The sequence below is a fragment of the Schistocerca serialis genome, chromosome 4 (genome assembly GCF_023864345.2).
Source record: "Schistocerca serialis cubense isolate TAMUIC-IGC-003099 chromosome 4, iqSchSeri2.2, whole genome shotgun sequence".
Taxonomy (NCBI): Eukaryota; Metazoa; Arthropoda; class Insecta; order Orthoptera; family Acrididae; genus Schistocerca; species Schistocerca serialis.
In genome coordinates, this window is record NC_064641.1 from 189,994,737 (window position 1) to 190,021,630 (window position 26,894).

A 26,894-nucleotide genomic window follows, 5' to 3' on the forward strand; every position below is an offset into this window, starting at 1 on the left:
TAATGATGCGGAAGCCGAATGATCGAATACTCAACGCATACACAGATTTCTTTTGGTACCAGACCTCCTTGACTCATAATGTTAAATTACAGTTCACAGTTCACAATAATTGTACGAGCGTGCACGTAACCGTCGTGGCGCGACTGATTGTTGATGATGCTGAAACGCGATGACCGAATGCACGTTCTCACGCTCGCTACAAGACACTGGCACTTGATTGCACTCTTTTATGGTAACTAATTTTTTACTAGTTCATTCTGAGAGCCCGAACACGGCGCGGATGATTGATGCTGTGCGACACGCAACGAGAGGATACACAAATACGTTATCGGCGGCACTGCTAATTTTTAATTAAATCATTACGCTCTTTCCTCTGAATCATTTCCACATTTGATCACCTTACTGTAGTAGCACTTGTAATAACACTTGGACTTCCATAATAACAATGCCTCTCACACACAGAACTACCCACAACACAACATAACAGTTTCGACTCAGCAAAAACGTGGCCGTTCGCAAAGATACTCCGCAACCAAGCCACAGTTTTATCACCAGTAAAATACTCAACAATATCAGCCTTGCACTTGGTCTGCTGCTGTGGAACGGCGTCTGGCTCTTCACGTACACCAGTTATGTAACCTAAACAATTCTCCACCTGTAGATGATGGTGTGAACCATCGAAACACGTAGTGGCAAAATAAATGACTGTCATAGAAAACTGTGTTATTTATAGTTATCAGTAGCTACAGCCTCCACGATGCCATCCTTTGCGGACGAAATATTCAAGTAAGGGAAACACTAAATCCTTGTTGACTTCTTTTCTTTCTTAAAAGAGAGGATGTGGGGAGAGAACGTCCACGGATACGGCGTACTAACGACTGAGTACTCCTTCATGACAAACCACGACCACATATCAACTACATTATTCAGGAATTTTTGACAAAAACAAGATGCCACTTGGTTTCCATCAACCATTCTCTCTTTCCTGTGAGTTGTTTCCTCTCGCCGAGGTGAAACTCAAGTTGAAAATATTTGATACAGTTGGGGAGATGAGATGGAAACATCTAACAAAGAGACTCTAGGGATGCATTTCAAACGTGGCAGGAACTTTGAGGTCGATGTACTCATTCTCAAGAGGAATACTTCGAATGTGGTGTAGAATAAAATCTAGATAAGACGTAATGCTTTTAATTAACATACATCAGGCACTTTCGGATTTCGTCTCGTATTTACAATTATACACGAGAAAAAGAATGATCCGGTAACTCTGCATAAACGCAGCTGTATTTCGTTGATCTTGACATATAGTTTTTCTATGAATAAGAATAACAAATAACGAAAAAGGGATAATGCGTATCAGAGCTTAGGATATAATAGTACATAGAGATGAAAATATGCATTCATGCGTACATCACTTATAGTTAGAGAAGTACACAGATGACGAGGCTTCGGCAGCAGGAAGGTCTGACGTCATGAAGTCTCACCTGTTCACCTTGACTTTTGGTTAAAGACAATCTTCGCATCATTTACATATGTAAGCACATGTGTCCATGTTGTAAACCACAGACGTATTGGCAGCTGAAAGGGACAAACACTGCTGTATTATGGCGTAAGGAGCACGATAAAGAACAACAGATCAATGCCTGTATGATTACAGCTCTACATAACACGAAGCTTTCATTCAGCAGTGAATGGTAAGTGACAACATCTTCTAATGAAGTAAAAATTATTATTTGTATGTGTTAGTTCGTCTCGATTCTGTTCATCAGTGTGTATGATATTGATCTCTCATTAAATACTAGGGCCGTAGGACGAACATATGACCATCACAAACAGTTTTGAAGATTTATCTTGTTTACACTAATTTCGTATATAAGACTGTTAGCAGCTTTCATGCTGAATACAGTACAAACATATCGATTGTACTCGTCTTCATCTCCATCTGCGTGATTACTCTACAATTCACATTTAAAATTTTTTGCAGATGATTACTTTTAGACTAATTCACCATGTTCCACTCTCAACTAGCACTTGCGAGAAATGAACGCACAGATCTTTCCTTGTGAACTCCAAATTCTCTTATTTTATTAAAGTAATCGTTAGTTCTCATATAGGTGGTAGACAACAAAATATTTTCGTATTCGGAGGAGAAAGCTGGTGACTGAAATTTCCTAAAAAGGTATAGCAGCAACGAAAAGCTTCTTTGTTTTAATGAGTGCCACCCAAACTCGCTTATCATATCTGAGACTCTTTCTTCCCTATGTAAGATATACAGCAATTTAGATACCGTCCGTCACTCCTGTCGAAGAATCCCAGCAATATTCCAAAAGAGGACGGATAAGCGTAGTGTAGGTAGCATCTTTAATGAACTCGTCGCATCTCCTAAGTTTTCTGCCAATAAGACGCAGCCCTTGGATCACCTGGCCCTCAGTGTTATGTGTAAGGTTGTTCCAATTTAAGTTTTCCTTAATTGCAATTTGTAGGTATTTAGTAGAACCGACAACCATCAGATTTGTGTGATTTGTATTGTGTAATCGCAATGTAACAGAATTTTTTAGTATTCATGTGGTGGACCTCACATTATGTTGTTGTTTAAGGTCAACTGCTACGTTTGTTACCATGCAGATGCCGAGTCTAAATCATATTGAATTTAGTTTTGGTACTTTGATGTCTTTACCTGATGGTAAACGACGACATGATATGCAAACAGTCTAAAAGGGGTTCTCAGATGATTTTCGAAATCATTGTATAGATTAAGAACGGAAGTAGCCCTGTAACACAACCTGGGGAACAAAAGACATCACTTCCGTTATTGTAAGAGACTTCCCGTCATTTTTTACGAACGATGCACTTTCGGACAGGGAGTCAAGAATGCAGTCAGACAACTGAAATGATACTCATGAAAGCCGCTTATGCAGAGCCGTATTAAAAGTCTTCTGAAAGTTTACAAATATGCAATCAATGAGACCTGGGACGCAAGGAAGGCAGGATTCGGTTACGATTGTGGACGGGGCCCGGATTAGTTAATATTGGTTTGCTTTTGCAATTTCTCACATTTATTTTAAGACGATAATTCCAGACTCAGCAATAAATAAAAATATCACACGTTAATAATAGGGGAGAAACAACCGTCTGACCGAGCGAGGTGGCGCAGTGGCTAGCACACTGGACTCGCATTCGGGAGGACGACGGTTCAATCCCGCGTCCGGCCATCCTGATTTAGGTTTTCTGTGATTTCCCTAAATCACTCCAGGCAAATGCCGGGATGATTCCTCTGAAAGCACACGGCCGACTTCCTTCCCCATCCTTCCTAATCCGATGAGACCGATGACCACGCTGTCTGGTCTCCTTCCCAACCAACCAAACCAAACAACCGTCTAATAGTATTTTCAGTACATTACAATTTACCAAATGAGCATAAAATACAGACACAGTAAATAATATTTTGAGAACAAGGCAATGTGGTCGCAATTAGAATTTTAAGGCAAGTAACCGCAGTCACGGCTGAAGGCCTTTAACCCCGAGAATGGAAATTATTTAAAAAAATTAACAAACATGCATAAAATACAGACACGGCAAACAATGCTTTGAGAACAAGGCAATATGGTCGCAATTAGAATTTTAAGGCAAGTACCCACCGTCACGGCTGAAGGCCCTTAGCGCCAAGAATGGCAATTAGTAAAAAAATTTAACAAACATACATAAAATACAGCTACAGCAAATAATGTTTTGAAAGCAAGGCAATGTGGTCGCAATCAGAATTTTAAGGCAAGTAACCACAGTCACGGCTGAAGGCCTTTAACGCCAAGAATGGCAATTATTAAAAAAAATTAACAGACATACTATCAAACAGTAATGCAATAGCAAAAGTTAATTTAAAAGACAGGCAACTGATCGCCAAACAGGTGAGACAAATGATGGTAACCTGGTAATACAATAATAAAACAATAACACAACAATAAAACACAAGGGCCAGTCACAGACGGTGTTCCAGGAATCGACCTCTGAGTAGGCCAGGCCAAAAACACTTTCACGAGCGATGAGAAAGGCAGCCAGGAGTTGAATTCACATCATAAGATGGTAACTCAGATTAGTGGCAGTCTCACGAGTGACTAATGATAATCTTGGTGAGGCTACCTGACGTCCACTAAACCAAATGCAAAGATATAAAAATACGCGAAAGCCGGAACGGGCAGTCTGGACTCCGCCCGCAGAATACTGTGCTTAGAGCGCCCAGAACAAGAAAGGAATCACTACCACCGAAGTAGAAGAATCGCCAACCAATCTACAATCAAGAAAACTGAAAACTGTCAAGCAAGGAAACGTACACTGCCGTTACATACACTAACTGGGGCGTTAGCGGCCACCAGGCAGGAAAATACCGCTGGTTGAACTTAACAATAGTAACAAGCTGAAGGTAGTAAATAGTAATTAGAAGCCCAGGAAAGCTAATCAGTTCCGCCTTCCCCAAGCACTCCACTCGCTGCTCTCCGCCTGAGCAGCAATACGAACCCGTCACTGGAGAATCGCCCTGTGCGGACCTGGCTCCTCCTGCGTCCCAGCCGAACTGCTCACTCACACGACCCGGAAGAACAACGACGTCACCTCAAAGATAAGGCACAGTTACTACACATATCGATAACACCGCTGCTGCCACTAGTGGACAGGGAACGCTTGCGAAACCAAGTGGCGCCAGTCACACAAGAAGAAGACAAACAACCGCAACCATGTCAACTAAACGATACAGTCTGGCCTCCAACAGAGGACAGAATCCTACAACAGCACCAATGCGAGCCAGAGCACAGCTCAATCAACTTGAGGTCATCTGGCAATTACGTTCATTACTTTGTATGAGTAAACAACCAGTTGTGTTTCAGAAGTACAACACTTCCTGAATTCATGATTGTCCATTCGAAAACTTAACAACAAATCTCTTTCGTTAGGAGACTAAAAGGTTTGAGCTTTAGCGAAATATTTCATCGTAGTTTCAGTGTTCCAACACGTTCCTCAGCAGATTTGAACATCTACCCTGAAATCATCATAAAGAAGGACTATATCAGTAAGTTAGCTGTCTGAGGAACATTTGCTAGTGATGTAGGACGTATCAGCTTAATGTAAGGTAAATATCAATCATATTCACATACATTTGAATGTACAGCCTTGTTTAATGGGTTTAATGGGGGGAGGATAGGACAGGTGGTCGGCCGAGCCCTTGTCAAAGGAACACTCCCAGCATTTAGCTAAGGGATTCAGGTCAGGACTCTGTGCAGGCCAGTCCATTACAGGGATGTTATTATGGCGTAACCACTCCGCCAGAAGCCATGCATTATGAACAGGTGCTCGTTAGTGTTGAAAGATGCAATCGCCATTACCGAACTGCTCTTCAACAGTGGGGAAGCAAGGAGGTGCTTAAAACGTCAATCTACATCTACATCTACATCTATACTCCGCGAGCCACCTTACGGTGTGTGGCGGAGGGTACTTATTGTACCACTATCTGATCCCCCCTTCCCTGTTCCATTCACGAATTGTGCGTGGGAAGAACGACTGCTTGTAAGTCTCCGTATTTGCTCTAATTTCTCGGATCTTTTCGTTGTGATCATTACGCGAGATATGTTGCCCATCTCTTCCCGGAATGTGCTCTCTCGTAATTTCGATAATAAACCTCTCCGTATTGCGTAACGCCTTTCTTGAAGTGTCCGCCACTGGAGCTTGTTCAGCATCTCCGTAACGCTCTCGCGCTGACTAAATGTCCCCATGACGAATCGCGCTGCTTTTCGCTGGATCATGTCTATCTCTTCTATTAATCCAACCTGGTAAGGGTCCCATACTGATGAGCAATACTCAAGAATCGGACGAACAAGCGTTTTGTAAGCTACTTCTTTCGTCGATGAGTCACATTTTCTTAGAATTCTTCCTATGAATCTCAACCTGGCGCCTGCTTTTCCCACTATTTGTTTTATGTGATCATTCCACTTCAGATCGCTCCGGATAGTAACTCCTAAGTATTTTACGGTCGTTACCGCTTCCAGTGATTTACCACCTATGGCATAATCGTACTGGAATGGATTTCTGCCCCTATGTATGCGCATTATATTACATTTATCTACGTTTAGGGAAAGCTGCCAGCTGTCGCACCATGCATTAATCCTCTGCAGGTCCTCCTGGAGTACGTACGAGTCTTCTGATGTTGCTACTTTCTTGTAGACAACCGTGTCATCTGCAAATAGCCTCACGGAGCTACCGATGTTGTCAACTAAGTCATTTATGTATATTGTAAACAATAAATGTAGGCCTGTGCTGTGATAGTGCTACTCAAAATAACAAGGAGTGCAAGCTCCTCCATGAAAAACACTACTACACCATAACACCACCGCCTCCGAATTTTACTGTTGGCACTACATACGCTGGCAGATGACGCTCACCGGGCATTCGCCATACCCACACCCTGCCATCGAATCACCACTTTGTGTACCGTAATTCATCACTCCACACAATGTTTTTCCACTGTTCAATCGCCCAATGTTTATGCTCCTTACACCAAGCGAGGCGTCGTTTGGCATTTACCGGCATGATGTGTGCCTTATGAGCAGCCGCTCGACCATGAAATCCAAGTTTTCTTACCTCCCGCCTAACTGTCATAGTACTTGCATTGACTCCTGAAGCAGCATGGAATTCCTGTGTGATGGTGCTTCACGTTTCCAGTTCACTGTCACATCGGAAACAGTGGACCTATGGATGTTTAGGAGTGTGGAAATCTTGCTTAAAGACACAACTGACACCCAGTCACTTGACCACGATCGAAGTCTGCGAGTTCTGCGGAGCGCCCCATTCTGCTCTCTCACGATGTCAAGTGACTACTGAGGTCGCTGGTATAGAGTACATCGTAGTAGGTGGCAGCACAATGCACCTAATATGAAAAACGTATGTTTGTGGGGGTGTTCGGATACTTTTGATCACATAGTGTAGATGCTATCAAGAGGACTGCCCGAGTGACTGGTAAGATATGGGTGTCTTGTGCGTTCACCTTCCACTTTTTCTCAAGTATCCATGGGAAGCAGGTCTCGTGCCAATATCGGAAGTTCTTGACAAATCGAAAAATGTGGGAACTTGTCTTTGTGGTGGAGCATGAATTTAAAGTCACGTCAGAAGATATATTAATCAGTCAGCCTCCTAACTGGTTTGATGCGGCCCGCCACGAATTCTCCTGTGCCAACCTCTTCATTTCAGAGTAGCACCTGCAACCCAAGTCCTCATTTGTTTGCTGGATGTATTCCAATCTCTTTCTTCCTCTACACTTTTTACCCTCTTCTTCTTCGTCTAGTATCATGGAAGTTATTCCCCGATGTCTTAATAAATCTCCTGCCATCCTGTCCCTTGTTCTTGTCAGTGTTTTCCACATATTCCTTTCGTGCCCGATTCTCTGGAGAACCTCCTTATTCCTTACCTTATCAGTCTATCTAATTTTCAACGTTCTTCTGTAACAACAAATCTCAAATGCTTCAGTTCACTTCTGTTATGGTTTTCCCACAGTTCATGTTTCACTGCCATACAATGCTGTGCTCCAAACGTAAATTTTCAGAAATTTCTTCCTCGTATTATATCCAACATTTGATACTAGTAGGCTTCTCTTAGCCAGGAATGCCCCTTTTTCCAGTGCAAGCCTGCTTTTGATGTCCTCCTTGCTTTGTCCGTTACGGGTTATGTGCTGCCTAGGTAACAAAATTCCTTAACTTTACCTACTTCGTGATCACCAATCCTGATGTTAATTTTCTCACTGTTGTCATTTCTGCTACTTCTCATTACTTCCATTATCAACCGCAATGTCAGAATTGCCTCTCTGGTGTCTTGACTTTCCATAAAGCTAAATTGATCGTCTTTAACACGTCCTCGACTTTCTTTTCCATTCTCCTGTATGTTATTCTTGTCAGCAAGTTGGGTGCATTAGCTGAAAATCTGATTGTGCGATAATTCTCGCACTTTTAGGGTCTTGCAGTCTTCGGAATTATGTGGATGCTGCTTTTCCGAAGGCCAGATGGTATGTCGCCAAACTTACAAATTCTATACAACAACGTGAATCCTTGTCTTCTTTCCGTTTCACCTCACTGACCACTTAGAGATTGAGCCTTTGCATTTCCCTTTTCAGATTTTCTAGCTTTCCTACCATGTTAAAGCTTCTGACATTCCACTCCTCGATTCGTAGAACGCTATCATTTCCTTGGTTATTCAATCTTTTTCTCATGGTTACCTCCCTCTTAGCAGTTCCTCCCGGAGATCCTAATGGGGGACTATTCTGGAATCTTTTGGCAATGGAGAGACCATCATGACACTTTTTCAACTACAGGCCACATGTCCTGTGGGTACACGTTATGTCTTTAATGCCGTTGTTTTCATTTCCATCTGCATAGTCATGTTGTTGCTCATTGCTGATTCTTCCGCCTTTAGTGTCAGTTTCCCACCCCAAGGGCAAGAGAGTGCCCAAAACCTGTGTCCGCTCCTCCGTCCTGTTTGACAAGGCCGTTGTCAGAATTACGGAAATCTTCGGCCGCCACTGCTGAAGATTTTTATTCAAAATTTAAGCGGTGGTGAGGTTAAAACCGGGACCAAGGACGTTTTCATTAATCAAAGACGCTACCCATAGACCTGGAAAGAGTGCTCGGAGGAGATTTCCTCGGAGCAGAATTGCGATTTCACACATAGTAAGTCGGTTACTATGGAGTATAAACTTCAATAATACGTGTGCCCAGTGTGTGCTCGCCGGTTTGCGGCTGAGGGGAGATAAGTAACATCTTCGATTTCAGTACCGTCACACTCTAGTACCGCCGTACTGCTGTCTGTCTGATCACACGGTGCCATGTATGTCACATAACCATGGAAGTCCTGGAGGAATACTAAGCGCACTTCTTGTAATAAAGCAAAGCCAGTATCCCTTGCAGCAGATGGATAATCATCGTTGTTCCAATCGTATTGACATTAATTATGGCGGCAACATAAGCCTATCGTCGAATAGCGGGTGCCACGTTATTCATAAAGTCGGAAATGTCTTCTGAGTGTTAAGATGCGCCGTCGCCTTCTGGCACCCCAACGCCTCAGCCGGAACCGTCTCAAAAGTGCCGGCGGCACACCTCAGCTATCCGTACCCGCTCGCTCGACCTATCGAAACATTCATATGTCACAGTGACCATGCCCCGTGCTCGCACATCTTTTCATATGATTCCTGCACAGAGAGAGACATTGTCATTTTTGTCGCATTTCTCATGCTGGACATATACACTCCTGGAAATGGAAAAAAGAACACATTGACACCGGTGTGTCAGACCCACCATACTTGCTCCGGACACTGCGAGAGGGCTGTACAAGCAATGATCACACGCACGGCACAGCGGACACACCAGGAACCGCGGTGTTGGCCGTCGAATGGCGCTAGCTGCGCAGCATTTGTGCACCGCCGCCGTCAGTGTCAGCCAGTTTGCCGTGGCATACGGAGCTCCATCGCAGTCTTTAACACTGGTAGCATGCCGCGACAGCGTGGACGTGAACCGTATGTGCAGTTGACGGACTTTGAGCGAGGGCGTATAGTGGGCATGCGGGAGGCCGGGTGGACGTACCGCCGAATTGCTCAACACGTGGGGCGTGAGGTCTCCACAGTACATCGATGTTGTCGCCAGTGGTCGGCGGAAGGTGCACGTGCCCGTCGACCTGGGACCGGACCGCAGCGACGCACGGATGCACGCCAAGACCGTAGGATCCTACGCAGTGCCGTAGGGGACCGCACCGCCACTTCCCAGCAAATTAGGGACACTGTTGCTCCTGGGGTATCGGCGAGGACCATTCGCAACCGTCTCCATGAAGCTGGGCTACGGTCCCGCACACCGTTAGGCCGTCTTCCGCTCACGCCATAACATCGTGCAGCCCGCCTCCAGTGGTGTCGCGACAGGCGTGAATGGAGGGACGAATGGAGACGTGTCGTCTTCAGCGATGAGAGTCGCTTCTGCCTTGGTGCCAATGATGGTCGTATGCGTGTTTGGCGCCGTGCAGGTGAGCACCACAATCAGGACTGCATACGACCGAGGCACACAGGGCCAACACCCGGCATCATGGCGTGGGGAGCGATCTCCTACACTGGCCGTACACCACTGGTGATCGTCGAGCGGACACTGAATAGTGCACGGTACATCCAAACCGTCATCGAACCCATCGTTCTACCATTCCTAGACCGGCAAGGGAACTTGCTGTTCCAACAGGACAATGCACGTCCGCATGTATCCCGTGCCACCCAACGTGCTCTAGAAGGTGTACGTCAACTACCCTGGCCAGCAAGATCTCCGGATCTGTCCCCCATTGAGCATGTTTGGGACTGGATGAAGCGTCGTTTCACGCGGTCTGCACATCCAGCACGAACGCTGGTCCAACTGAGGCGCCAGGTGGAAATGGCATGGCAAGCCGTTCCACAGGACTACATCCAGCATCTCTACGATCGTCTCCATGGGAGAATAGCAGCCTGCATTGCTGCGAAAGGTGGATATACACTGTACTAGTGCCGACATTGTGCATGCTCTGTTGCCTGTGTCTATGTGCCTGTGGTTCTGTCAGTGTGATCATGTGATGTATCTGACCCCAGGAATGTGTCAATAAAGTTTCCCCTTCCTGGGACAATGAATTCACGGTGTTCTTATTTCAATTTCCAGGAGTGTAATACGGGTTTACAATGTCTGAATTTTCTGTGTCTGGGTACTACGCTTGCCCACATATCCGAAGGACATTATATAATACTATCTAAACATTGTGAATACAGGCACTGCAAACCTGTGACAAATAGATAAAAAACTGCAATCATGATTCTGTCCAGTTCTCGAGCTTTTGCTCATCAAGCGATCTAGTTACGTCTTGGGTTTTATCGCTGTAATTTATTATGGTGATAGCATTTACTCTTACTTTATCGCGATATATTTCGTTTGTTAGGCATTTAATTCTTGATTAATTTTCTTACTTGTTTCTTAATCGTGCTATTTTGTTTTCAAATTGCTTAAAATCTGATAACTTGCCTAATATATCAGGAGGGACTGAATTGCTTGTTTGTAACCTGTTTGGTGAATCATAATCACTCATAAACTAATAAAATATTATAGTGGGTTCAGTCAAGTAATAATTTTTGAGGACGACATTTTTGTCGTTGCTTGTTACCTTTACTTATAAATCAGCATAAATGTTTATATGTCCACAGATATCGGTACTGTATGACTACTCTTATTGCAAATTTCTTCAAATACAATAGGAGTTTGTGTAGTGTTAGTATTTAATGCTATATCCTCCTGTGTTTCATGAAATTGTCAAATTTTAAGCAGAGAATTAAATCAGGTGATGCTGAGGCAGTTGGGTTAGGAAGCAAGATACTTAAAGTAGTAGATGAATTTTGCTATTTGGGGAGCAAAATAACTGATGATGGTCGAAGTAGAGAGAATACAAAACGTAGACTGGCAATGGAAAGGAAAGCGTTTCTTAAGAAGAGAGGTTTGTTACCATCAATCATGGATTTAAGTATCAGGAAGTCTTTTCTGAAAGTATTTGTATGGAGTGTAGCCACGTATGGAAGTGAAACATGGACTATAAATAGTTTAGACAACAAAAGAATAGAAGCGTTCGAAATATGTTGCTACAGAAGAATGCTGAAGATTAGATGGGTATATCACGTAACTAATGAGGAACTACTAAACAGAATTGGGGAGAAGAGAAATTTGTGGCACAACGTGACTAGAAGAATGGACCGACTGGTAAGAAACGTTCTGAGGCATCAAGGGATCACCAATTTCGTACTGTAGGCAGCGTGGAGGGTAAAAATCGCAGAGGGAGACCAAAAGATGAATACACGAAGCAGATTCAGAAGGATGTAGGCTGCAGTAGGTACTGGGAGATGAAGAAGCTTGCACTGGATAAATAGCATGGAGAGCTGCATCTAACCAGTCTTTGGACTGAAGACCACAACAACAATGCCTCGTTAAATTCGTATAGCACACAAAGATTTACGACAGTTCTTTTGTGATTCAGTTGACAGTTTTAAACTCTCATGAAATCCAAAAACTGAAAAAAACTAAGATTTTTACTTCAGAAAGTTATGGTTGTAAGCCGACTCATTTTTTAAAAATTATTATAAAAATGCTGAAGAAGTTAACATATGTGAACATGATATTTCAATTCTATTGATTGTTTGTATAATAACAGGGTGTGTATGTTGAACAAAATAGAGTTCCGTTTGCCTATGAGATGTGTAACAGACAATCTCCAATAACTTTCTATTTCTTTTAAGAAACGAATCTGTTCAGATGACAGAGATCGGCTACGAAACTCTGTAGCACCACCTGTTGGAGAAACTGTATTGAATGTTTGGTGTTTCAAAAATTTTTGGCAGTCTTTAGAAGCAAAAGATGTTTTATTAAAATAACATCAAAGTCATTTTTGTTTCTCTTATAAATGTTGTCTATTTGTAGGTAAGTGATCTTCAGATTTATTACCGGGAAAAAGTAGTATGAAGGGAATTGTAGTTGAAAAAGTAAAACTTACAAATTATTGAAAAGAAGAATGGCCTCTTACTAATAAGTGATATAATATATACTTATATTTAAGGCAGTGTTTGCAGTTTTAAAGATCATTATTCGTACAACACGCGCCGTAACAACTTATTTTTGCCTCTTAGTCCTCCAGTAGGCTTCTTTTTGACATCACAACTGTTACTCCAGCTGTCTGTCTCGTACTCCCTCTTTGCAGGGATCCATTTCCAAGATATTTGTGTAGACACTCATCCAGTGATCTCTTTGTGCGCCAATACAATAACCGTTACTCCATCTGTCTGTCTCGTACGCCCTCTTTGCATGGATCCATTTCCAAGATATTTGTGTAGACATTCATCCAGTGACCTCTTCGTTCGCCAATACAATAGTAATTTCGTCCCTCAATAACATCAGAATATTCTCTTTTTTTATTTCCTTTCATCTCTCAAACTGTCATCCTAATTTAATTTCTAAAATTCACCCATCAGCATCGTCTCCAAAACTATTTTTTGGCTGTTTATCCATGATTTTAATTATTAATTGAGTAATATTTTTAAGGAGCATATCTTTTTCATGTGTTCGCTCTGCGCTTAGAGTGATCTCTGTCATGAATCCCTGACCATTTTTTTCCTAGGTCGGTTATCGCGTCTGTCACCAAGCCACCATCCACCAAATATGTTCATCCAGACATAACTTTCTATATTCGTCTGTAAGTTTCCTCACCATATCTTCTCGATCTTCAGCTAGGCCAATCCGGCCGTCAGAAAAAAAGTACGTTTCTTTCTCTACTTTTTACACTAACTTACATTGTTTCACTGATATGTATTTTGAATGGTGTTGGTAACAACTTTTTCTGAGGTCCTTATTCTCAGTGAAGCAATTTGAAACACCTGTGGATGTCATAATTCTACTCGTTATCACCGTATGATATCAGTCAAGACAGCGTCTGACTTTTGGTTGTATCATACTTTAAGACTAATGATCTGTGCAAATTTACTTCACGTATATACTGCTTGGGTCAGTATGATCCAATCCGTAATATTTGAGCCCATTTGAAACATCCATTCTTTAAATTCAAATTATTAAAAAATTGGCAAATGAATAATCTCTGTGAACAGCTGCGTACCACTTCAGTAACAATACAATTATTATGATGTATTTTCACACGATGCACTCATATTGTCACATAGGAAACTGATGGACACTTCTATAGCATACAAGTTTTTAGCGTAATATTGTTTGCAGTTTAGACAGAAGTACGTGATGTGGGTTTTACAAATATTTCTGTTATCGTATCGGCGCAACACTTTAGTGTTACTGTCCGATCGTGGCACACGCTTCTTGTTATCAGTTTATGTTCCACCTGGGGTCTTCTGAACCAATAGTACAAGCCTTGAGTGCAGAAACTTCTAGAGTACTTACAGGTGTAAGTGCAATGGTGTGCAAAAGGTAGGGACGAAATTAGTTTTCTCATGATGTGTCACTGCCAACTAACACAATTCCATGAATCTTGCACCAAACGTAGAAAGAACTGCTGTGGTATAGTACTTTACTTAAAGACAATAATTTCATGAAAGTTACTGGGATTTATGGTGGTGTGCAACATTGGCTCGGTTTTAGATAGTGCAGTTCATGACATAAGTTCATGGTTTGTAGGAAATAAACTAACGCTAAATAACAGTAAGACTCATTTTTTACAGTTTCTAACACACAGTTCAACAAAACCCGACGTTTTAATTTCACAGAATGGACTTATGATACTCCTCTGTGATACAGACAAGGGAGAGATTGAGTCAATTATTAAATCACTGACGACTAAGGACTTTCATAGATGTGATGGAGTGCCTAGCAAAATATTAAAGTACTGTGCTGCACATGTTAGCCCTGTACTTAGCCATGTTTGTAATTCTCCCTTTAGGAATGGTCGGTTTCCTGAAGAATTAAAGTACTCAATAGTAAAGCCGCTTTATTAAAAGGGGAAAGGGATAATGTAGACAATTTTAGACTTATTTCTATGACATCAGTGTTTGCTAAAGTTATTGCAAAGGCTGTGTATGTAATGATAATTGATCATTTTATATCGCATAATTTGCTATCACATGTACATTTCGGCTTTAGAAGTCATTCAACAACTGAAGATGCTATATTCTCTTTTCTCCCTGAGGTACTGGATGGGTCAAACAAAAGGTTTCGAACGGTAGGCATATTTTTTGATTTAACTAAGGCGTTTGATAGTGTTGATCACGAGATATTGCTCCAGAAGTTGGACCATTAAGGAATACAGGAAGTAGCTCACAATTGGTTCACCTCTTACTTTAACAACAGACAGCAAAAGGTCATTATTCACAGTGCTGAGAATGGCTGTGATGTATGGTCTGAGTGGGGTACAGTCAAACAGCGGGTGCCCCAGGGATCAGTGTTGGGGCCACTTCTGTTCCTTATTTATATAAATGATTTGACCTCTAGTATTACAGGTAACTACAAAATATTTCTGTTCGCTGATGACACTATCTAGGTAGTAAATTATGTTGCGTGGGACATTGGCTCGGTTTCAAATAGTGCAGTTCATGACGTAAGATCATGGGTTGTAGAAAATAAACTATAGCTAAATCACAGTAAGGCTTAATTTTTATAGTTTCTAACACACAATTCAACAACACCCGACGTTTTAATTTCTCAGTATGGGCATATGATTAGTGAAACTGAACAGTTCAAGTTTCTAGGTGTTCAGATAGATAGTAAACTGTCATGAAAGCTCACGTTCAGGATCTTGTTCAAAGACTTAATGTTGCCACTTTTACTGTTCGAACGCTATCTGAAGTAAGTAATCGTTCGACACGAAAATTAGTCTACTTTGCTTATTTTCATTCACTTATGTCGTATGGTACGAGTATTATATTTCAGGGTAACTCTTCCCATTCTAAAAGGATATTTTTGATTCAGAAACGGGCGGTTCGGGCAATAAGTGGTGTATGTTCGCGAACCTCTTGTCGGTCCCTGTTCAGTAGTCTGGGTATTTTGACATTGGTATTTCAATGTATATATTATTTACTGTCGTTTCTTGTTAACAATATCAGCTTATTCCGAAGAATAAGCAGCTTTCACCTCGCAGAAATCCAACCTGCGTTTGCATCGGACTTCTTTAATTCTTGTGCAGAAAGGTGTGCAATATACTGTTGCATCCATTTTCAATAAGCTACCATAAGTTCTGAAGGTGGCAGGAGTAAAATACAGGGCGTGAAAGGCTATTTACAATTTGCACAGAAACTGGATGGCAGTTACAAGAGTCGAGGGGCACGAAAGGAAAGCAATGGTTGAAAAGGGAGCAAGACAGAGTTGTAGCCTATCCCCGATGATATTCAATGTGTAAATTGAGCAAGGAATAAAGGGAAAAAAAAGAAAAATTGGGAGTAGGAATTAAAGTCCAGGGAGAAGAAATAAAAACTTTAAGGTTTGCCAATGACATTGTAATTCTGTCAGGTACAGCAAAGGACTTGGGAGAGTAGTTGAACGGAATGGACAGTGTCTTGAAAGGAGGATGTAAGATAAAAACATCAACAAAAGTAAAACGAGGATTAGGGAATGTAGTCGAATTAAATCAGGTGATGCTGAGTGAATCAGATTAGGAAATTAGACACTTAAAGTAGTAGATGAGTTCTACTATTTGGGAAGCAAAATAACTGATGATGTTCGAAGTAGGGGGATATAAAATGTAGACTGGCAATAGCAAGAAAAGCATTGCCGAAGAAGAGAAATTTGTTAAAATCGAGTATAGATTTAAGTGTCAAGAAGTCGTTTCTGAAAGTATTTGTATGGAATGTAGCCATGTATGGAAGTGAAACGTGGACGATAAATAGTTTAGACAAGTAGAGAATAGAAACTTTCGAATTGTGCTGCTACAGAAGAATGCTGAAGATTAGATGGGTAAATCAGATAACTAATGAGGAGGTATTGAATAGAATCGGGGAGAAGAGAAATTTATGGCATAACTTGACTAGAAGAAGGGATCGGTTGGTAGGACATGTTCTGAGGCATCAAGGGATCACCAATTTAGTATTGGAGGGCAGCGTGATGGGTAAAAATCGTAGAGGGAGACCAAGAGATGAAGACACTAAACAGATTCGGAAGGTTGGTTGGTTTGTTTTGTGGGACTGAAGGGACCAGACCAACCAACCAACCTTCTGAATCTGTTTAGTGTTATTGTGGCACGACAATTGCTGGATGGGCGTTGGTGCATGTGCACGTGCTGCCGTAGATCCCGCCAACGCATCCCACATGTGCACAAAAGGATCTCCCGAGGAGATCACGAATGTAAAATCAGAGAGATTAGAGCGCGCACGGAGGCTTTCAGACAGTCGTTCTTCCCGCGAACCATACGCGACTGGAACAGGAAAGGGAGGTAATGACAGTGGCACGTAAAGTGCCCTCCGCCACACACCGTTGGGTGGCTTGCGGAGTATAAATGTAGATGTAGATGTAGGAATGGGCCATTCCATTCGTCAAATATCCTATTGCCCCAAGAGCTCCTCCACCTGGGCGCATGCTGACGCGCATCGTCAAGCATAAAAATTAATTCAGGTCCGAATGCACGCTGGAAAGACGCACGTGGGGACGGAGTACACTGTTACAATAACTGTTACAGGAGAGTGTGGCGTGTTCAGACATTTGGAGGTGAATACGCGTCTGCAACATTATGCTTCTCCAAACCATAACGCCCGAACTACCGAAGCTATCACATTCGATAATGTCGCTGGGTGCTATATGAGGGTATGTCCAGAATTAATAACCAGACGATCTGCTCTCATCCGACCCACTCCTCGTACGTCGAATCCTTTGCTCTTTGCATCAATGCAAACAGTGCCGCAGATGTGATAGTGAGAACGTATACAACGTTAGGGCCGTCGATCAAAGAGAAAACACATCTGCAACCGCCGTACGTCTGTGGAGAGTGGGATTGCGTACCTCGCAGACCTGTTAAATGCAACTGCAGACGCGCCTGTTATTTGACGTGGATTCCTTCTCGCCTGTTGCTCAGTGTAACGGTCATGTGGTGGTGTAGTTGACCTTGGTCGACTACTTCGTCTTCTTCGGACAGTTCTGCCTGTGGTTCGGAACGCTCACCACGCACTTGAAACAATGTTGTGAGCAACACCAAAATACCGGTTTCCGCTTCGTCCTCCTTCCAGTTTCCCGATCATTCTCCCCGTGTCAAGTAAACTGAATGTTTTCTGCGAGTCTTTTTGTAATCAAAACCGCCACTACTCTGCATCGTAACTGCTCACTGATTGACACATACTTTTTCAATTACTTCAGCTGCCTCGTGTTGCGAGTCCAGCGCCATTTGGCATTATATTCACGTCCCCCTCACGCCATGTGACATCCAACTTTCTGTGTACGGCAGGGAGACCTCTGGTAACACATTCCCGCATCGTAAATCGTTCCTCTGAGTAGTTATTACGTTATGGTACTTTATCTATATGGTCCGCAATTTTTGCAGAGCAGTGTACCTGTTATTTGGTCCAGCGTGTAAACAGCCACTATAGTTCCTTTGTATGCTGCATGGTGATGGCTACAGAAAGACGACTGTCTTGCAGAAGCGGATGTAGGTGCCATTCTGTAGCACGATATCGTCAATGTATGTTGCTGGAAGAACGTTTGCTTATGAGATTCTTCAGAATCCTCGCTTTCATAACCATTACTCACTATCAGAAACATTTTCAGTCGCCTCTATCTCAGCGTCAGTTAGTAACTTGTTCATTGTGAGCACTCGCGGACTAAGCTAGCACACTAAGTGGTTAAAGAAACTACATAACTCATTACCAGCAGGATTTCAAGCGAGCAATAACGAAAAACAAGCCAGCTGTTGACAATATGTGTATTAATGTGTGTAATTAAATCCTTGACAATATTCATGTGTAACGCGGCTCTAAAGCCCATAAAAGATTTCAACGTCAGCTGATGAAGTAAAAGATTTCTTGATGTCATTACGTAGACTTTCCTGGCATAATCACCGGTGATGCAGCCGGACTACGTAGTCATCTTGACACAATATTTCAACAGATCAACTGACCGCCATCCTCAGGTGACTATACTTCTGCACATTCTCGCCATAACTGAGTTCCTAACAGAATCGGCGGCTCCTTTGCATACTACGACCGCCCCACCTTGTCTGCACAGGCAGTACAAAACGATATATAACTAGCAAAACATTAATTAAAAGAATCTGCCGGTTGTAATGGAGACCGTTGTTGTTTAATATCAGATAAAATCGGAGTACACGTGTTAAGTAAAAGGAAACCCTTATCCTTATTAATAGTATTATCAGATAATCGAATTTCCATAGATTCCTTTAGAACACATTCCCAGTAGTGGAAAGCAGGAGAAAGCGGGAGTGGTCATTTGCATCTCATTATACAGCATCTTATGTCCCTCATTAAGACCGTGTTCCGCAGCTGCGGATTTCTCCGGCTGCAGCAAACTAGTGTGATAATGGTAGCATACAAGTCCATCCTGAATAGTACGGATAGTTTATCCACTATAAGCCATCCCACAATGACAAGTAATTTTGTATACTACGGATTTTCTCAGTCCCAAGTCGTGCTTTTCTCATCTAAGAAGGGCTCTCACCTTTGTCTGTGTCACAAACAAACTTTTGATGTCATGCCTTCTTAAAATTCTTGACATTTTCGAGTGTATACTTCCAGAAAAGGTGAAAAAAAGTAACAGATTTATAAATATCCCCTGATGGTTTCTCCGGTGGTCCATCATTAAGAGCACGACGTATTTGTTGGTGAGTATAGCTATCCTGCTAAAAAACAAGTTTACGATGGCCCAATTCCTATTTCAAATTTTCTACGTCGTAAAAGGCATAGGCTGTCTTCACCAAAGTCCGCTAGACCGCCCTGTGTTGGTGTCGTTCACATTTGGTTGCCTGAAGGTAATGATCAGTATGCGTAGCTTTACGATACATCCTATTCGTCAAAGTACCATCACAGAAATGACGGATTGCTTTAGTGTTCTGCTAGCGAAATATCGTTTAACTTACTTCTCCCACTAGTGTGGTACTAGTTCATTTGCGTTTAGGGGCAGCAGCGCAGCTACTCGTGTATGCATAATGGGTCGGCCTCGGTGTGGAAAGGAGCCGCCGACAGTGTTAGAAATTCAGTTCCGGCGAGATCGTCCATCAGCAAACTCACACCTGAAGATGGCGGTCAATTGGTCTGTTGAAATATCATGTCAAGATGACTGCGCTATCCAGCTGTATACCCGAAGTGCATCATTAAAAAATTTCTTTTTGGGTCGCATTGACCTGAACACTACATACGTAACAACTACCATTGGCGGCAAAACTATTTTAGCAATTAGAAACTTTTTTTCAGTCACAAAAATCTCTAGTAATGACAGCCAAAGTCAGCCATTTTCAGAAACCTATTTCATTTTATGTGAAAGATAATAACAAGAGAGGGATATTGATTTCAGAGCCGAACTTAATAATGCAGATGAATAGGAAAAAGAATCCCGTAATGTTTGAATACTCCATTAGTAGTGTAGCGCTTGACACAGTCACGTCGATTAAATATTTGGGCGTAACATTGCAGAGCGATATGAGGTGGGACAAGCATGCAATGGCAGTTGTGGGGAAGGCGGATAGTCGTCTTCGGTTCATTGGCAGAATTTTGGGAAGATGTTGTTCATCTGTAAAGGAGACCGCTTATAAAACACTAATACGACCTGTTCTTGAGTACTGCTCGAGCGTTTGGGATCCCTATCAGGACGGATTGAGGGAGGACATAGAAGCAATTCAGAGGCGGGCTGCTAGATTTGTTACTGGTAGGTTTGATCATCACGCGAGTGTTACGGAAATGCCTCAGGAATCGGGTTGGAGCCTCTAGAAGAAAGGAGGCGTTCTTTTCGTGAATCGCCACTGAGGAAATTTAGAGAACCAGCATTTGAGGCTGACTGCAGTACAATTTTACTGCCGCCAACTTATATTCCGCGGAAAGACCACAAAGATAAGAGAGATTAGGGCTCGTACAGAGGCATCTAGGCAGTCATTTTTCCCTCGTTATGTTAGGGAGTGGTACAGGGAGAGAAGATGCTAGTTGTGGTACGAGGTACCCTCCGCCACGCACCATATGGTGGATTGCGGAGTATGTATGTAGATGTAGATGTAGATGTAGATGTAGATGTAGAAAGGGATACAGAAGTAAAGTTGGAACCTTGTATCAGGAAGAGTCTCATCTCTATCAGTTTCTTTGATACTCCTAAAGCAATTTGCCAAAACAAGACGGGCAGGCCGGAGTGGCCGAGCGGTTCTAGGCGCTTCATTCTGGAACCGCACGACCGCTACGGCCGCAGGTTCGAATCCTGCCTCGGGCATGGATGTGTGTGATGTCCTTAGGTTTAAGTAGTTCTAAGTTCTAGGGGACTGATGACCTCCGACGTTAAGTCCCATAGTGCTCAGAGCCATTTGAAACAAAACAAGACGCTTCTTGGAAGTAATTTATTTGCTAGAGCAACACCACTCTGGGAGAGTAGTGCGGCATTCACTGCAGTGAGACATTTGCGTCGGTTCATCGCGGTGCTATTTCTACATCTACATGACTACTTTGCAATTCACACTTAAGTGCTTGGCAGATGGTTCATCGAACCACAATCATACTACACTCCTGGAAATGGAAAAAAGAACACATTGACACCGGTGTGTCAGACCCACCATACTTGCTCCGGACACTGCGAGAGGGCTGTACAAGCAATGATCACACGCACGGCACAGCGGACACACCAGGAACCGCGGTGTTGGCCGTCGAATGGCGCTAGCTGCGCAGCATTTGTGCACCGCCGCCGTCGGTGTCAGCCAGTTTGCCGTGGCATACGGAGCTCCATCGCAGTCTTTAACACTGGTAGCATGCCGCGACAGCGTGGACGTGAACCGTATGTGCAGTTGACGGACTTTGAGCGAGGGCGTATAGTGGGCATGCGGGAGGCCGGGTGGACGTACCGCCGAATTGCTCAACACGTGGGGCGTGAGGTCTCCACAGTACATCGATGTTGTCGCCAGTGGTCGGCGGAAGGTGCACGTGCCCGTCGACCTGGGACCGGACCGCAGCGACGCACGGATGCACGCCAAGACCGTAGGATCCTACGCAGTGCCGTAGGGGACCGCACCGCCACTTCCCAGCAAATTAGGGACACTGTTGCTCCTGGGGTATCGGCGAGGACCATTCGCAACCGTCTCCATGAAGCTGGGCTACGGTCCCGCACACCGTTAGGCCGTCTTCCGCTCACGCCCCAACATCGTGCAGCCCGCCTCCAGTGGTGTCGCGACAGGCGTGAATGGAGGGACGAATGGAGACGTGTCGTCTTCAGCGATGAGAGTCGCTTCTGCCTTGGTGCAAATGATGGTCGTATGCGTGTTTGGCGCCGTGCAGGTGAGCGCCACAATCAGGACTGCATACGACCGAGGCACACAGGGCCAACACCCGGCATCATGGTGTGGGGAGCGATCTCCTACACTGGCCGTACACCACTGGTGATCGTCGAGGGGACACTGAATAGTGCACGGTACATCCAAACCGTCATCGAACCCATCGTTCTACCATTCCTAGACCGGCAAGGGAACTTGCTGTTCCAACAGGACAATGCACGTCCGCATGTATCCCGTGCCACCCAACGTGCTCTAGAAGGTGTAAGTCAACTACCCTGGCCAGCAAGATCTCCGGATCTGTCCACCATTGAGCATGTTTGGGACTGGATGAAGCGTCGTCTCACGCGGTCTGCACGTCCAGCACGAACGCTGGTCCAACTGAGGCGCCAGGTGGAAATGGCATGGCAAGCCGTTCCACAGGACTACATCCAGCATCTCTACGATCGTCTCCATGGGAGAATAGCAGCCTGCATTGCTGCGAAAGGTGGATATACACTGTACTAGTGCCGACATTGTGCATGCTCTGTTGCCTGTGTCTATGTGCCTGTGGTTCTGTCAGTGTGATCATGTGATGTATCTGACCCCAGGAATGTGTCAATAAAGTTTCCCCTTCCTGGGACAATGAATTCACGGTGTTCTTATTTCAATTTCCAGGAGTGTATCTCTCCACCATTCCACACCCGAACAGCGCACGGGAAAAACGAACACCTAAACCTTTCTGTTCGAGCTCTGATTTCTCTTATTTTATTTTGATGATCATTTCTACCTATGTAGGTTGGGCTCAACAAAATATTTTCGCATTCGGAAGAGAAAGTTGGTGACTGAAATTTCGTAAATAGATCTCGCCGCGACGAAAAACGTCTTTGCTTTAATGACTTCCATCCCAACTCGCGTATCATATCTGCCACACTCTCTCCCCTATTACGTGATAATACAAAACGAACTGCCCTTTTTTGCACCCTTTCGATGTCCTCCGTCAATCCCACCTGGTAAGGATCCCACACCGCGCAGCAATATTCTAACAGAGGACGAACGAGTGTAGTGTAAGCTGTCTCTTTAGTGGACTTGTTGCATCTTTTAAGTGCCCTGCCAATGAAACGCAACCTTTGGCTCACCTTCCCCACAATATTATCTATGTGGTCTTTCCAACTGAAGTTGTTCGTAATTTTAGTTGAATTTACAGCCTTGAGAATTGTACTATTTATCGAGTAATCGAATTCCAACGGATTTCTTTTGGAACTTTGCGTTATTTAGCGTCAACTGCCACCTGCCACACCATATAGCAATCTTTTCTAAATCGCTTTGCAACTGATACTGGTCTTCGGATGACCTTACTATACGGTAAATTACAGCATCATCAGCGAACAACCTAAGAGAACTGCTCAGATTGTCACCCAGGTCATTTATATAGATCAGGAACAGCAGAGGTCCCAGGACGCTTCCCTGGGAACACCTGTTATCACTTAAGTTTTACTCGATGATTTGCCGTCTATTACTACGAACTGCGACCTTCCTGACAGGAAATCACGAATCCAGTGTGTGGTGCACGAATAAGGAGACTCATCTGGTCGGAGGCGCGTGGCGGGACGCCTCTTAGTCGCCGACAGCACGACTGCCGAAGAACGGCCAGCACGTTCCCCAGATTCGTTTTCCCGATTTCCACGGAACGCCGCTGATTGAATGGAATGCGGTATTCCAGGCGTGAGGGGCGCAGCTGAGCTGACTCATCGCAGCACACCGCAGCAGCGCTCCGGGTCGTCTGAGGAGGCGACGGGTTCCCCGCTAAGGGCATAGAGTGACTCTGTGCGCCCGACACACTGCCAGTGTTTTGCTTGTTCCGAGCGTCACACGCGGTGATTTGGCTTGATGTAATGGAACAAGTCAGTCTGTCACGAGCCAGTGCATTCAAGCGCTTCAACTGCCTACGAGGTAAGCATCTTTGATTACAACAACATTACTTCTACGCTGCAATGATTTCATTCTAAGTGTGTATCTCAAGTTCTTTGTGACGATATCTCTACTGTTCACTTATTTCAATTTTGGCTCAATAAATATTAATTATAAAGTCGATTTTATTCTGAAAGACAAAAATTTATGTTTGCTGCGCGTTTATCTTCATGTGAGAATGAGAAGAACATAATTAGTACACTTATTTGATTGTTGATTCAGATGGCAACATTATTGTTGTCGAAATATGTTCCGCAGTTTCTTCTTTACCATGGATTTGCTTGTACAACCATTACGTGAATTGGCTGTGTTTTCGGCAATAATTACGAAGCATTATTTTCTGATTTCAGTGGCCGAAATAATTATTAACAAACTGCACTGCTGTGTACGTGATACAACACGAGCTACTCTTACTGCTTGCTAACCTTTACTGACTACACACATTAACACTGATGGCGCCTCCAAAAATTTTATGCTATGTTTTTGAAATTTTAGATGGCTTCAACACAACATTGTTTCCATATTATAATAAATAATTTACTTTAATTGATTATATTTCCAGTATATAATGGGTACGCTCATTTACATGTTTTTCTAATCGTACCCAATGTAATGCAGGTACAATTTCGTATAAGTTACTCTTTTCATATATGAGGTGTGCGTGGTCTTCATCCCGAAGACTAGTTTTAGTCTCTATGGCACCAAATGACTGCTGCAACCACTCAAATCTGCTTACTGTATTAATTCCACTGCTTTAGTTTCATGCTCTTTGACTCTTATTACCCCAGTCTGGTGCCTGTACAAATTGTAAATAAACTTTCGCTCTCTGTACTTTATCTATGCTACCTTCAAAGTTCAGAGTATATCCCAGTCAACATCGTCAACAGCTCACTCTAAATCTACAAACGCTATAAACGTAGATGTTCCCTTCGTAAACCAATCTTCTAAAATAAGTGGTAGGGTTAATATTACATCGCGAGTTCCTCCGTTTCTCTTCAACACAAACTGATCTTCTCTGACGTTGGCTTCTACCAGTTTTTTCATTTTTCTATAAATAATTCTTGTCAGTATTGTGGAACCAATACTTATTAAACTGATGGTTCGTTAGTATTGGTAACGGCTGCCTTCTGTGTAGCTGGGATTATTAAATTCTTCTCTTGTCGGTAGCCATTTCACCTGTTCCTATATTTTACACAACAAGTGGAGTAGTTTTGTCATGGCTGGTTCTCCCAAAAGTCTCAATAAATCTGAAGTAATGTCGTCTAATTCAGCGATCTTGATTCGACTTTGGTCTTCCAGTTCTCTGACAAATTCTTCTCACAGTGTTACATCTCCCAGTTCATCTACATTTACTTCCACTTCCCTTCCTATGACATTACCTACAAGTTCCTTTGTTTTATATGGCCCTTCTTTGGAGGTGAGTTTTTTTTTATCTTGAGACCCCCCCGCCCCCCAGGAGGTGAGTAGAGGAGCAACTTTGAAATTTTAAATAGGAACTTCCCCCTTTTATTGTAGAATCGGATACTACAGTAGAAAAGCATTTAACTTTTGTGCGTAAAACTTTTGTCGTTGCACGGTAGATGATGCTTAATCAACAAACAACACAATTAAGATCCAAGACGTTACTATCTCGAGAAAAAACATTGGATCAAAAATATTAACAGAAACCTGTTTGACAAGACTTCATATTTTGTAGTATTTTCGATATAGCTGTTTGGAAACATTCATTAATTATCTGACTTGATCTCATTGCGTGCACGTCGGACCTCATTTCTTTAATATGTTCCTTCATAACCTGACTGTGTTACTGGTTAGAATACAGGCTGTTGCGATATAAGAGAAAATTCGAATGACCTACATTTTTGGAAAAAGCGTCAAGAATGTCGATAATGCTGTAACCACTTATGCTCAACGTTTTCCAAACCGGGTGCGATTGCGCGTGCTTTTTGGGAGGGGAAGGAGAGAGTTTTTTATTTGACAGTTATCCATGGAGGGACTCTACATCCAAGTGAAAGGTGTGGGATTTTGCCCACTCGTCGCTAATATGATGCCTAATGGATGCAGCGTTCTCGGAATGCTATACAACACATATGCAAAAGCAAATGACATATAAAGCAAATGACAATACTTAACTTTGGAGATACATCGGTGTCACAAGTAACATGCAAACAATAATAGTCCTCGTTATAGATAAAGTCCAGACAAGTAACTGATAAGGATCACAACTAGTTGTTCTTGTAGCACCCTCCACAAATGTGTTCCACTAATGTCAGTACTCTGAGGCGATCTGAGTCCAGAGGCTGGCTGGAGCGGCGCTTGAATCACTTCTTCCAGGCGTCGCTGCTGGCGCCTCTCGCTCTTTCTCAGCGGCCTATTGACTGACGTTTCCTCACCGCCTTCTCTGGTCTTGGCGTTCGTCCTCTTCATTCCGGCGCTTGTGATTACGCCAGAACAAAAGGCGCCGTTGAACCACTGGAAAATAGTTGCTGGAAAGATAATGAAACTACGACTTAAGCTGCAATCACTCATAATCCCCACATCAGCACTCCCCAGTTAAATTGTGAATCGGGAATTAGACTACTGTTTGTCGAATTTTGAAACATAGAAAACAGCGTCCGTTTCATACAGGGTGGGGCAAATAAATCTGATCCAGACATCAGAGTTCCAGGCTACAAAGAAACGCAGCAGAGGAAAGGAAATACACAACCTTCTACCACGAGTTTTAAACTAAGTATTAGTGATGATTAAATCGTGCTCTGTGCGAAACTCTACCAGGTGGCTTATGGTTTCATTCATTTTCCGCAGTCCATGTACTCCTATTGTTTATTTTCTCTCTTCGTTTTCTTCCTATCGAATTCCACATCAGAATTAAACTGTCGTCTCCCTTAACTATCTGAATAATTTATTTTATATCATCATAATATGTTCTTTCTATCTCTTTGTCATCTGCAAAGCTTATAGTCACATGATCTGGA